Consider the following 12,960-nt stretch of genomic DNA (forward strand, 5'->3'; position numbering starts at 1 on the left):
AGTCAGTAGCGGTTGACAGTGTCCTGTTTGCTTCCACTTCTGTTTTGAGAAGTAGCACACTTCAGATAAAGCGAAGGTCGTCTTCAGCACCGCACGGGCCCTTGCCCTCTCACCCACCTCCCAGAGGCAGCCATCTCCCTGGAGTACGTGTCTTACACACAGATGGATAGAAGCGATAGATGTATGTCCGTTGAAAACAATCCACATAAATTCACGAGCGTGTGAGGGCAAACTTTACAGCTATGTCTGGGTCCATTCAGCTTTGCCCCCACGCTGAGGATCATCCTTGCAGAATATACAGCCGTGTCCCGTTCTGTTCAGCCCAGATTTATACTCCGCAGGAAACCCATGTCAAACCTGCCCGTTTTTCCGTGGTGCCTCTAGCCTCCTGTGAGTTCTCCCTGCCTGGAGCAGGGAGCCCTTGGAGGGTCTGAGCGGGAGGCTGGCCCCCTGAAATCCAGGGACTCAGGAGAGATGTCCTGAAAGCCTGGCAGCTCTTTTACAACAGTCAGAACGCCTGGGCACCCAAGAGAAATCCATGCGTGCCGGCTTTTCTCACCTAGAGCATTTGTACCACGGGAGGGAAAGAATCCTGCCAAGCTCCCTAAACAACATCAGTAGGATCCAGTATGAGACACCCAGAGCCTCATTCTGTGCCAAAACAATGACTTTTTTTTTTTTTTTTTTTTGAGAGTGTAGGAGCGGGAGAGAGGGGCAGAGGGAGAGAAAGAATCCCACGCAGGCTCCACACTCAGCAAAGAGCCTGACGTGGGGCCCGATCCCACGACCCTGGGACCACGACCTGAGCTAAAATCGAGAGTCGGCCGCTCCACCGACTGAGCCACCCAGGAGCCCTTACATGAAGACGATTTTAATAACATGGCCAGAACTTGCAAGTGCCTGAGAATATTTACATGGAACGCTGGTCTCCACAGCGTTTCTGACCTAGCAGAGCCATGAGCCTATCTTTGTCCCGTTAACTTAGCAGATGTCACACTACGAAAAGTGACAGGGTCGCGAACAGACAGGTTATCTCTGAGGTTGGTTAACATGTAGATCCAGGGCTCCCTCAGGCCCCAGACTTATTTCCTGGAAAGCTCATAGGTTGATCAGAGCAGCTGCAGAACTGTGGAAAGTGGTTGGTTTGGAGCACCGTTTCGAGAAGCAGAGCACGGGCTCGGGACCACGGAGACGCGTGCCAACCCTGACTTCCTGCTCCATCCCAGGCCGGCCTCTGCGTGCGCCTCTTCAGAGTCTCCTGTCCCCTTCAGGGCGCGCGGGGCTTAAATGAAGCAGCACGAGGCCCGCAGCCCCCTCAGTTCCTGGCACCGAGTCCGCACTCAGATGTTAGTCCTATTCCTACATTTGCCCACCTTGGCACTAGAAGGAAACGGGACTGCCCGTGACTTGCACTTAGGCCCCGGCCCGACTTCCGGGAGCTTCCGCTGCCACCGACCGACACAGCAGGGCAGTGAGAAATCATATGGAGAAGTCTCGTCCGCAATCTCCCTCTGGAACTTCTGCAGGAATGGGGGGCAGGTGCACTCACGGAGGCCCAGACAGGATCCAAGGGTCTCTCCAGTGTTCGGAGTCGCAAGGAAGTCGCTCGCTCACTGTAATCGTCAGGAGAACTAACCTTTGTTGCAAGCACGTGCTTGGATTGTGACTTGACTCCAGAGTCCGAGCTGAGCAAGTGCACTGGACAGAGCAAGGGATTTGGAGCCTCTGGAACCGGGTTCGCATCCTGGCTCTGCTGTCCACTCGCCCTGAGGCCAGGGACAAGACCCTCGGCGTCTCTGGGCTGCGCCTCCCTCTTCCATAGAATGGACCTAGCAGCAGCCCGCCCGTAGTGTGGCCCGAAAAGCCCCAGCTTGTGCCGGGCCCTCTGTGGACAGTGATAACGGTGATTCACCGCTGGTGTAACCGTCCTCGTTATTTTATTCCAGAGACCTAGTTGACGCCCTCTCTGGAGTTCTGTCTTTCACACTCCGTGTGAGGAGGCATCCATAGGTGTCAGCGGGACGTGCCGAGGGGCTTCTGCCGGGCTTCACCCTCAGCCTCCGGTTTTTGGCTCCTTTGCCCGAGCCCTCGCCGTGTCCTGAGCCTTCCGCCGTACGGGCCCGGCAGCCGCATCCCCTTCGTGGCTTTCCCGGCCCTCGGCAGTTGGGTGGCCCCTGAGCCGCGGGGAGACTCAGAGACTCGGGCAGACCGGGGTCTGTGTCATTTTACAGACCCTCCGCCAAGAGAGCCAGACGGCGAGAACGCTCGGCGACCACAGGAGAGTCCCCGTAGGTGTGACCTGCTTCTCTGACCCCGGAGAAGCCTGCAGAGGAAGCCAAAAGCGTAAGTCAGACTCCAGGCTTCCCGAACACCGTGTGCCCACGAGTCACCGAGGGGGACCCGCCTGATTCAGCGGCTCTGGGGGGCCCGGGGGCCCTCGTTCCTGACCGCCTGGCGCCGCACCGCAGACCACACTCAGGAGCAAAGGTTGGAGCGCGTGCGCCACGCTCCGGGGCCCGGCGTTCAGACACGTGGGGGAAGGAGACCCTGAACTTGGCATCAAACGCTGGTTCAGGTCCGCCCAGTGACTCTGGGCAGGCCTCCAACTTCCTGAACCTTTTCTTCCTCAGCAGGAAAATCGCCCCGACAGTAACCCTCACGGACAGCTCGCGGCTGCGGGGTCTTCCAGACACGGGTGCCAAGCCCAGCCCCGCTTCTCACTGGCCACGGGAGCTTTGCCCGCCTCTCCCGGCCTTGCTCTCGTCCGCAAAACGGGAGTCGGACCTTACAAAGCCTCTCTGTGGTAATGGGACAAGTCACGCTCCGGGGTCGGAAGAGGGGTCGGGTGTTTTTAGGGAAAAGGGTGCCATCAGGGAAGTGTCCTTTGTTCCCCCCCCCACCCCCGGAAAGAGGGTCTGCACCTTGGAGACAGGAAGGGAGGCGTTCAGGGCCAAGGCAGCAGCCAGACCAAAGGTGAGCTGGTGAGCCGCGGGAGGCGGACCACATCGCACCGGGGGCAGGAGCAGGGACGCCCTCCCACAGGTGGTGTTGGCAGGAGCTCCCGTCCCCCGGGCCCTCACCCTGAGCACGGCCCGGCGCTCAGCCTTCTGCACGATTTCTTGCCGCTCCTCCTCCCAGGGACCCTGGGCACTCGGTCCGTTCTGTGGGTGCGGATGAGGTTCAAAGAGACGCATCCCCTTGCACGAGACCATGCGGCTAGAAAGCCCCAGAGGTGGGATTCGGCCCCGGGTCCGTGTGATTACAAAGGGCCCCCTTCAACCTGCGTCGGCTTTGCCGCCACAGGGAACGGTCTGTGCTGGATATCCCATGGGTGGCAGGGGAGCCGGGAAGGGTTAGAAGTCATTGGGTGTAGTGTCGGTTGAGCGTCCGACTTCGGCTCAGGTCATGATCTCGCGGCTCGTGAGTTCGAGCCCCGCGTCGGGCTCCGTGCTGACAGGTAGGAGCCCGGAGCCTGCTTCTGCTTCTCCCTCTCTCTCTGCCCCTGGCCCACTTGTGTTCTGTCTCTCTCTCTCAAAAATAAGTAAACGTTAAAAAAAAAAAAAAAAAGTCACTGGGTGCAAACAGAGACAGGGGGCTGCAGGAGAGGGCTCCCCCAGGGAAGGCAGGGGAGCCTGAAGTTGAGGGAAAGACAGACGGCGTGGGCGGGGAGGGGGGGGGCGTGGCACTTGACAAATGACACTTTGTCCTCTTAATATATCACCTGTTCTGGGCACTGGTACCACACACCGGGCTCCACCACCCTCTCCCCTCAGGGCCTGGCCCCACTGACTCCCCGGCCCGCTTGTGTCCCTCCCAGGGTCTCTGCCCAGGGAGGGGAGCATCACCCTGTGTGGGGCAAGTGAGGGTCTGCCTGGATGGCGTTGTCACCATCACCGATGATGCCAGACGGACCCAGGAGTTGGCGGGCGTCCCAGCCAGGAGGCAGCCCCCTTGGACAGACTGCCAGAGAGTTCAGGCTTGCCTCCGTTCACCCAAAAATAGGCACACAGGCTGCGCCGGGTGCCGGGGGGGCACAATCACAAGGAATGTGGACACCACCCTGCCTTGCAGACCTCACGGTCCGGTTGGGGAAGAGGTGTAACCGATCCAAGGAAGAGATGTCTGAGCACATACCGTGATCATCCGCTCCAGTGCCACACTGTTAGGATGCCCGCTTCACGGCTGGGAAAACTGAGGTTTGGAGACGGCAGGCCCCTTGTCCGAGGCCCTAAAGTCGGTCAGCGGCAGAGCCGAGATTCGAACCCTCATTTGCCACACTCCCAAGCCCTTACCAAGGCCTGAGCAGGCAGAAGAGGGGTGGGGGAGCCTTGCAGACAATGGGATCAAGACTGAGCGAAGCCACAGGGGCTGCTCTGTCCCTTATGCAGAGCCTTCTGCATCTGGTGCCCCATCTACCCTTGAGGGGACTGCTGGAAACAGAATTGCACCCGCTTTGCAGTGAAGGCCCTGCGGGTCTGTGAGGACTTGCTGAGGACCCCAGAGCTCTCGTCCCCGGAGTCCTGGCAAGACCAGGAGAGGTGGCTGTCTGCAGAACAGCACTGTCCCCGGCTACGGAGGTAAGAGGCTGAGTTGGATTGGGGGCGTACCCGAGCAAGGGTACCTGCTCTGCAGTTACCCTGCCTCCGCCTCCCCCCCAAAGCTCCCCAGGTGGAGACAGGATGTGGGCGTTGTGGCACCTCTTCCTTAGCTCATCGCTCCCATCCCTGCAAGCTGAGCCCCTCTCCGCACCAGTTGAGCCAGAGACCCAGGGGGGACAAGGTGAAGGCCCAGAATGGCCCCTTAGTGCATCTGGGACCATGATCCATTTGGGGTTGTGGCATCTTCTCTATGGAGGCCTTGCTCTCAGCCCCCAAACCATCTTAATAATGACAGCGAACTTGCTACTGCTTCCACAGCAATGGCCAGAGTTCCTTGGTCTTCCCTCTTGGTTTCCTGTAACAGCGGCCCCTGTTGAACCAGCCGGGTGGCCTGTCCCAGCAGGTCCGTGCTGTGGAGCTGGGAAGTTGGAGACGCCCACCTCCAGCCACCCTCACGAGGGGTTTCTATCAGCTAGGGTTCTCGAGCTGCAAGTGACAGAAACCGGCTCGGCCTCATGTAGACAGAAAAGGGATTTATCGGCAGGTTTTGAGGGCGGGAGACGCAGAGTTGAGCCACAGCAAGGGCCAGGGTAGTTCAGGGTCTTCGAGAGAGGCTGAAGTCAAGCAGAGTCTTCAGGACTCGGCGGGAACGACTCCGCTCCGACCAGGAACCCATCTTTGTTCCGATCATGCCAGAATCTTCAGGGAAAATTCAGGGAGAGCAAAAAGACCCAGCAAGGCACCGATGTCACTCTTCCATTTATTCATTCAGTAAATGTTCTCGGGCACCTGCCATGTGCCAAGCCCTGTTCTAACTAAGCCCTAGGATACAGCCTACTTTGAGAGAGACAGACACTAATGGGAAGCCCAGAAGATCGCTTATGATGTGTTGAAAACAGGACAGAGAGCCCCACGGAGATTGTATCCCAGGGGGAAAAGTAACTCCCCAAAAGGGACTTGAGGCATGGCTGTCAAGAGAAGAGGGACCCGAACATAGCAAATATCCACAGGGGGCTTCCTGTTATTATCAGGACTTCGAAAGCCTACGCTGGCACCCAGGGCAGTGGCAAGGATTTGGATCCTGGAATTAGACTTTGGATCTGGTCCCAGCCACTTCCTTCCCAGGACCTGGGCCAAATCACCTCATCTTTCCACACCTGCAAAGCGAGGATGATCATTCGTCCCACGTAGGGTCCCCAGGAGGTCAAATGAGGTCAAGCATGCCCCATGCCTGGCATATAATGAGCATTGAATTTACTTCCCACACCAGGTGCTTGATCGCATCCTGGGTGTGGGAGTGTGGGGATGCGTGTGTGCAAGGTGGCTCACCAAGCCAGGCCCTTGACATTGGGGGCTATGTCTGCTGACCCTCCAATGTATTGCATTACAGCTTAACGATTTTATTTATCTTTTTAAGGTAATCTGTACACCCAGCATGGGGCTCGAACTCACAACCCCGAGATCAAGAGTCATGTGCTCCAACGGACTGAGCCAGCTGGGTGCCCCACCGTTAGCTTTAACATCCTTCATTCCTTCCTCCTTCTAGTTAAGATTAAAAAAAAAAAATTTTTTTTTAACATTTATTTATTTTTGGGAGACAGAGAGAGATAGAGCACAAGCAGGGGAGGAGCAGAGAGAGAGGGAGACAGAATCCAAAGCAGGCTCCAGGCTCCGAGCTGTCGGCACAGAGCCCAATGCGGGCTCAAACTCACAGACTGCGAGATCATGACCTGAGCCGAAGTCGGATGCTCAACCAACTGAGCCACCCAGGCACCCCTTCTAGCTAGGATTTTTTAAGGTACCTTAACTACAGAACTGCCCCCTGAGTCCTCGAACCACCCTGCAAAGCACCCGGCACCAGCTGAAGAAATCCCCTTTCTAAAACACCCCGCGTTTCCCAATGGTGTGTGTGCTCTGTCGTTGCAATAGGACAGCGTGACATTGCTCAACTACAGGGGTGTTCCTAGCGGTCTTCAGTGGGAGGACGTTGTAAACCAGAAACCCAAGAACATCCCCCTGAAGAAAGCGTTTGCCCCGTCTAAATGCAGCACTGCGGGGAACGGGAGGTGGGGGGACCGACCTGGTGCCTAGCACCGCAGGGAGTTAACTGAGAGAAGAAACAGCTAAAGGAATGTGGCTTCTAGAAGGACAGCCCCTAGCCCTGGATCACCTGCCTGCTGGCAGGAGGAGGGGGGTCGGAGATTGTGGCAGAGGTTGGGGCTGGGCTGGGGATGGGAGCTGTCACACTGTTTCTCACTGGCTTTAGTCTTTGTGTGCTTTGATGTGAAATGTAATTACAGATTCTGAATTACGGTGGGGGCTCATCAGGGCTGACTCATCAATTAGATTTATACGCATTCGGTTCTCGGAGATCTGTGACCCTGATGTTGTCACCTCAAAGCTCTGAGAAATCTGTCCCACCAGCTCGTCCTCTTAGGGAACTATGGGGTCGAGAAAGCCACTTTGAGGGCCAGCTTGGAGGGACAGTCTGTCCATGCTTGGGCAGCCCAGAGACAATACCTGCCTCTGAAGTCCCCATTCTTTAAAATCTGTGAGGGCCTTGGCCTAGGAATCCAGAAATGTCAAATACATCTTTGTTCCACTCCCTCCGTCGGAAGTCATGCTAACGGATTACTAACAGCTGCCAAATCTGGACCCAGCCCAGCCTCAGGCTCCTTTTTTGTTTTTTTTTTTTTAATTTTTAATGTTTATTTTTGAGACAGAGACAGAGTATGAGTGGGGAGGGGAAGAGAGAGAGAAAGAGAGGGAGACACAGAATCCGAAGCAGGCTCCAGGCTGAGCTGTCAGCACAGAGCCCGACGCAGGGCTCGAATTCGTCAACTGCAAGATCATGACCTGAGCAGAAGGCAGACGCTCAATCGACTGAGCCCCCCAGGCGCCCCTCAGGCTCCTTCTTAACACAGCCTTCCGGGCAGCCCCTCCCGACCAAATGGCATATTGGCATCTCTTTCTCACCCCTGGAATAAGCCCTTCCGCTGTCTCCACAAAAGGTAATTGGGAAGGGAAGCTGGGTTTTGCTACCGAAGGCCCAGGTGGAGTGCTGGTTTGTGCCACTTGGCTGACTGTGGCACATTGGATTCATCGCTGTACCCGACGGGGCTCCAGTTTGTCCAAATGAAGTTAGGGTGATAATCCACGGTGAAAATCCATCTAAGATGATAAATACGGATGTTCTTTGTCTACTCTCAAACCCCACGCTAGTTAAAGATGCAGCAGCCAACAGAGGAGAAAGAAGGATGCCAGCGTCCTCGGCATCCTGTGGAAAGCTGGTGTGATCACCTTCCGGGGGCAATCCTCAGTGGGGCCGTGATCATTTTTCTTCCCTCCTCTGTTGCCCTAGAACCGAAGCCAACCCTCCACATTCAGGCTGCCCAGGAACTGCACTCCAGACAGCCAGCTGTCTCCAGCAGAACGACCAGGGGCATGTTCTCCAGGCTTCTGGAGTTCGGAGGGGCCCCGTGGCTCTGGTTACCGGAGGGAAGCCTACCCTGGCTCCAAGCATCCCGAGAGAGGTAGATGATTTATGACAGGCATGGAAAGCATTTGTCCATTTCTTTTCTCTTTGGCAGTCCTGTTTATTACACAAGTAAGCCTTTGTCAAATCCAACCCAAACTCATTGTTCAAAAAAAAAAAAAAAAGAAAATCCAGACAAACAACAAAGTTAAAACCACCCATAATCCCATGATTTAGAGGTATTTTGTTTTTAATGTTTATTTTTGAGAGAGCGAGAGAGAGACAGAGTGTGAGCAGGGGAGGAACAGAGAGAGAGGGAGACACAGAATCCGAAGCAGTATCCAGGCTCTGAGCTGTCAGCACAGAGCCCCACGCAGGGCTCGAACTCATGAACCGTGAGATCATGACCTGAGCCGAAGTCAGACACTCAACCGACTGAGCCACCCAGGTGCCCCTTAGAGGTAAGTATTACTAACACATGGGACAGATCCTTGCATTTTTTCCTGTGGTGTATACACACACATGCATTTCTTTTCCAGGAATTAGGTCGTTCTATATATACTATTTTACAACTTGTTTTTTTTCACTTAAAAGTTTTCTCTTTTCCACAGTAATAAATATATAGACACAATCAATGTCAGTCGTTTTGTATTTCCTTCTTTTTTTTTTTTTTTTTTTTTGAGAGAGAGGGTGCAAGTGAGCAAGGGGCAGAGAGAGAGAGAGAGAGAGAGCGAGAGAGAGAGAAGCAGGACTCACCTGGGGCTCGTGTTCACCTAAAGTGGGTCTCGTGCTCACCCGATGCAGGACTTGAACTCACGGACCACCCACGCACCCAGCTTTGTGTTTCTTATAGCCTCTTATTGTTAACTATTTTCCCTGTTTAGCAATTAGCTCCCTATTGTTAGACACGGTGTCCAGTTTTTCACTGTAATGGGCAGCACTGCCCTGAAAAATCCCGATGGCTCCACCAACATATCTATTTCCTTTGGAGAAATTCTCGGACGCAGAATCCATAAGGACGTACGTTTCTAGGACTTTCATGTGCACTGCCAAATTGCCCTCCTGAAAGGTCGTCCTATCTCCAATTCCCCCAGCAGTGGAGAGTCCGCTTCTGTCTCCCCGCTGAAGTCTGCAGGTGGAGAGCCACAGGCTCGGAACTCTCTCCAGCTGCTGGGTCCTGCAGCCGGACCCCTGAGGATCCTCAGAAACAAGTTCTTCCTCTCCCACTGGGCAACCCCAAGCGCCCGACAGAGAGTGTGTGGCCGGGAGGGGACAGGGTCCTGGTGCCACCTGGCCCGGCCACTCACAGACACCACCCCTCTCCCCTCCTCGGACGCGCCCAGATGCCTTTTCTCGAGGCGGGCTGCCCACACCTTGTGACGGGACAGCGAGCTTTTGAGCTATCACCAACCTTATTTCCCTCTACAGCTCCTACGGAGTTAACAGATGTACGCACGTCTGAGGCAGTCATGCGGCAAGAGACTTTGGGGCCAATCCTTCCCGTTTTGACAGTGTGTAATCGAGGTGAAGCCATAAATTTTATAAACAAGAATAAACGACCCTTAGCAACATATGTCTGCTCGACCCTTCCAAGGTGATCGTAAATAAAGGCACCTGCTGGCTGGAGGAAGGATGTGGGCGCTGCAGATGGCCGGCGACGAGGGCCGAAGGATCTGTGCCTTGGGAGCATCTGGTGGGGGACAGGTCACCCAGCCACCCCCAGGTGCTGAGTCAGCTGGATGCCTTTCCACCATTTATTCGACCACTTCTCCGGGCCATCTTTGCCTCTATGCCCCCCAGGCCGATGCCTGCTTCTCACCCTTTCCCAGAGAGGTAGCTTGTAGCAGGTGTGGTTGGGGCCCCTCCCCCAGGGTTTATGATACCCTCTTCTCCCCTCCCCTACTTAGCTGTCAATCACTGCCCCAAGGTGGCCCCTGAAAACTGGGGTTCTTGTCCTGGCTCTGCTGCTGCCCACAGGGAGGCCTCGGGTGGCATGAGTCACCGTGGAGAGGTTCAAGAACGTGCTGGAGGTAGACAGACCCAAGTTCAAATCCGAGTTTGGCCTCTTCTTGCTGCGTGACACTGGCCAAAGTGCTGTCTCCCTGTGCCCCGGTTTCTGTGTCTGCATCTGAAACCAAGATACAAATACGTACCTGTGGGGGGGTGGCATGGGGGGGGGGCATGTGCTAAGCGCACATGGAAGCTGCTCTGGTATCGCTCAATAGAGCAGCCCTCCTGTTGCTCGAGAAGAGCTCTGTAAATGTCAGCTGTTTGTGATGATACCATTATAACCATCATCGTTGCCGCAGCAGGTGCTGTGTGACTCTGAGCAGGCGACTTCACCTCTCTGAGCCTCAGTTTCCTTAGACCTGTGAAATGGGGAGAATGTGTACACGCCTCACGGGGTTCCGAGAAATGAGACACGTCCATGCAGTCGAGCATTGAGGGAACGGTAACCATGGTGCTGAGAGGGTGTAGAGCCCCGATGTAGAGCCCGGCTCCACCTCCTAGAGCCATATGACCTTGGGAAAGCCCTTTCTCCTCTCCGCGCCTCAGTTTTTCTGCCTGTAATTTGGACATGAGAGTAATGTTAACAGTACCACGTGCAGGGGCTGTTGAAAGAATTAAACGAAAGGTTGCCTGTAAAGTGCTTAGGAGACCTGGACACAATCAGTACTCAATTTGCGGTCGTTATTGATATTGACCTACTAATACTTACGCGTGTCTCGACCTCAGTTTCTTCATCTGTGAAATGGGAGCAATGATCTCTCTGATCCCTTTCAGCTCTCATTGCTCTGTGACTGAGTACCTCTCCCTTTCAGTCGGGCATGGTGTCCCTGGAGCCGTGGCCCTTGGTCTGACTGGGACTAGCACCCCCTGGAGCACACCTGTGTCCCTCCAGCCTCAGCAAGTCCAAACCACCTGGAGGCGCTGCTCGGTGGTGTTCTGCGCTTCACCCAGGCCTGAGCTACTTGAAAGTGCTTAGAAAAGGGGCGCCTGGGTGGCGCAGTCGGTTAAGCGTCCAGCTTCAGCCAGGTCACGATCTCGCGGTCCGGGAGTTCGAGCCCTGCGTCAGGCTCTGGGCTGATGGCTCAGAGCCTGGAGCCTGTTTCCGATTCTGTGTCTCCCTCTCTCTCTGCCCCTCCCCCGTTCATGCTGTCTCTCTCTGTCCCAAAAAATAAATAAACGTTGAAAAAAAAAATTAAAAAAAAAAAAGAAAGTGCTTAGAAAAGGAGAAGATGCAACTCAACAGTAAGCTACTTTTTTTTTTGGATATAGCCGCTGCTGTGTGCTGAACCCGTTGACTTATTCCCCGAACCCTCGGAAATTGAATCATCCCCAGTCATAAAAGGTGAAGACTGAGGGGCCACCGCCTGGGTGGCTCAGTCGGTTAAGTGTCCGACTTCGGCTCGGGTCACCATCTTGTGGTTCACGAGTTCAAGCCCCGCATCAGTCTCTGCTGCCAGCGCTAAGCCTGCTTTGGGCCCTCTGTTCCCCTTGCTCTGTGCCCCTCCCCCACTTGTGCACGCCCTCTCTCTCTCTCTCTCTCTCTCTCAAAAATAAACATTAAAAAAAAAAAAAGGTGAAGTCGGTTATGCGTTTGACTCTTGGTTTTGGCTCAGGTCATGATCTCCCGGCGTGCGGGTCCAAGCCCGTGTCGGGCTCTGTACTGACAGCACGGCACCTGCTTGGAATTCTCTCTCTCTGCCCCTCCCCATCTCTGTCTCTCAAAATAAATAAACTTCAAAAAGGTGAAGACTGAGGCTCAGCGAGGTTAGTGAGCAATTCATTCAAGGTGGCTCAACCAGGAAGCGGCACAGCTGGAGCCTGAATTCGAATTTAACCGTAAGGACAAACCGTAAGAACAGCTGGCTTGCTGCGGGGCGTGCCGAGCCCTTTTACACGATGCCTCATTAAGCAATCCCGGTGGCCCCTACCTATGGGGCAGACATTGTTGTCCTTCCCATTTCACAGACGAAGAAGCAAGGCTGAGAAGGATGGAGTGGCCCGCCCAGAGGCAAGAAGCTAGAAAGTTCCAGAGCTGGTCTTGAGCCCATGCCAAGCTGCGCTCACTGCCCTCCGTGGCGTTTCAAGCATCAGAAGCCGTAGGGCGGCCTCGCCGGCCAGCCCCAGTGCTGCTTCTCGCGCTTCAAGGCTGGAGCTCTGCAGACTCCAGGCGAGGCTTTGCAGCAGGCAGCCTGAGACTCCGGTCGGCTCCTGAAAAGGGGGGCTATGCTGGTCATTCTAGGGGATTCTTGCCCGGGACTTCCACGGTGTATGCGCGCGGTGAACACGTGCGTGCATCTCTAGGAAGAGTGTGCACGGTCCCTCCTTCACAAGTGTCTGATTCTGTGGAGTGGGAGAGGAATGTGAGGGACATCCTCAGGCCTCAGGTGTCCCCGACCTGTCACCCCTGCCTTTGCTCCGGCTCAAGCACGGTCTTCCACGGGGGACTCCCAGAGAAGGAAACTGCACCCCCATCAAGACTGCAAAGGTAAGTTCTTGATAGAACGACTGGGCCAGCCTGGGTCCAGCATTGCCCGGAAGACTCCTGGGCCTGGGCGAAAGGAGGGAAGGACGGGCCACAAATCCGTCCAGGCACTGATTTATGTAGCATTCACGCGGAATTTATTATACAAGGAATTTTATTCAATTAAACTTGAAGTACGTCTGGATTCTTAAAGGTTCAGTAGTGATAACTGGGACAGAGCGGTCATAAAACTGGATGGGCTGTCGGAGGAAGGTGTCGGGAGGAGGCGAGGGTGACATTGCAGCTGACGGGGGATTCGGAACCGGGACGTTTGTCATTGGGATGTGTTACAAGTTCGGGCGGAGAAAATTACTCGGTGAAAAATGCACATTAACAATAGCCAGGAGAGATCAGTT

At 55.1% G+C, this 12,960-nt stretch overlaps 1 long non-coding RNA gene across 1 annotated transcript; it reads left to right on the plus strand.

The window, feature by feature from the left end:
* Positions 1-2,660: 2,660 nt before the first annotated feature.
* Positions 2,661-8,704, plus strand: LOC128312429 (uncharacterized). Its single transcript, XR_008291746.1, has 2 exons — positions 2,661-3,232; positions 4,072-8,704. It is a non-coding gene; the product is annotated as an uncharacterized LOC128312429 (long non-coding RNA).
* Positions 8,705-12,960: the final 4,256 nt, after the last annotated feature.

The sequence above is a fragment of the Acinonyx jubatus genome, chromosome D3 (genome assembly GCF_027475565.1).
Source record: "Acinonyx jubatus isolate Ajub_Pintada_27869175 chromosome D3, VMU_Ajub_asm_v1.0, whole genome shotgun sequence".
Taxonomy (NCBI): domain Eukaryota; kingdom Metazoa; phylum Chordata; class Mammalia; order Carnivora; family Felidae; genus Acinonyx; species Acinonyx jubatus.